The sequence below is a fragment of the Chiloscyllium plagiosum genome, unplaced genomic scaffold (assembly GCF_004010195.1).
Source record: "Chiloscyllium plagiosum isolate BGI_BamShark_2017 unplaced genomic scaffold, ASM401019v2 scaf_51376, whole genome shotgun sequence".
Taxonomy (NCBI): domain Eukaryota; kingdom Metazoa; phylum Chordata; class Chondrichthyes; order Orectolobiformes; family Hemiscylliidae; genus Chiloscyllium; species Chiloscyllium plagiosum.
The window spans coordinates 1-1,006 of NW_025122806.1; the positions used below are offsets into that span (position 1 = coordinate 1).

The 1,006-nt window shown below is 45.4% G+C and overlaps 1 non-coding gene across 1 annotated transcript; it reads right to left on the reverse strand.

Moving 5' to 3' along the window:
- Positions 1–56: 56 nt before the first annotated feature.
- Positions 57–129, reverse strand: trnav-cac. The gene has a single exon. It is a non-coding gene; the product is annotated as a tRNA-Val (tRNA).
- Between the last annotated feature and the right edge of the window lie 877 nt (positions 130–1,006).

Consider the following 1,006-nt stretch of genomic DNA (forward strand, 5'->3'; position numbering starts at 1 on the left):
CAAGCAAGAAAGCTCAGTTCTTGTCCATGAAAAAGGCTGCAGTTGAAGAACAAAGCAGTTTCTGCCCAGTTTCGAACTGGGAACTTTTCGCGTGTGAGGCGAACGTGATGACCATCACACTACAGAAACAAGCCGCAGCCACCTGTGCAGCGACTCAATGGCGTCCAACACTGAAAGTTGAATCCGTTCTACGTTTCACCTTTTTGTTTCCAATAGCTCGTTGTTGTCCAGCGTAACTGACATCTTGAAAACTTAAAAAAAAAAGTCACGTTAAATTGATGACAAAACATAGACAAAGCTGTCGTCGATGTTTGTACCGTAGGGCGAGGTGGAATAGGCTGGGACGACTTTCCCTGCAGCGTAACAGCGGCGACATGACCTTATGGAAGGGTGGTTAACTGAGTTTTACCCAAGTTGGTGTGAGTTGAAAACTCGAGAGCATAGCTTTTAGGTGATTGGGCTGAAAGTGACAAAGGGCCTGAGGCACATTTCCCACAAAGAAGGTTGTGCGTGTTTGGAATGATCTACCAGAGGAAGTGGAGGAGGCTATTACACTCAGAAAATTGCAAAGGTAATCGGGTGAGTTTCTGGATATGATGCGTTTAGAGGGATTGGGGCCAAATGCTGGGGAACGGGACTTGTTTAATTTTGGCGATGTGGTGAGCACGGATGAGGTCCACCGAAGTATCTTTTTCCGCGATGTACCCCAATTACGTCATGTTGCTTCCACCGGCTTTAAAGGATTACTTTTTAGCGGAGTTTCCCATCGCAGTCTGTGGCACAAACATTTAGTCTGTTCGACTGCTCACGGGAAAGGTAGTATTGTGAAACACTGCAGAAACGAACGACTTCCTTACTTTAGCTCCGACTGACCATACTCTGCGAAATTTTCCCAGATCATCTGCTGAGAATTTTTGCTGCTGGAAGTTACCTCAGAAACCCTGTTAAATCGAAATGTATTGAGCGAATCGCAAAACAGAAAGCATTTAACACGGAACACAAACAA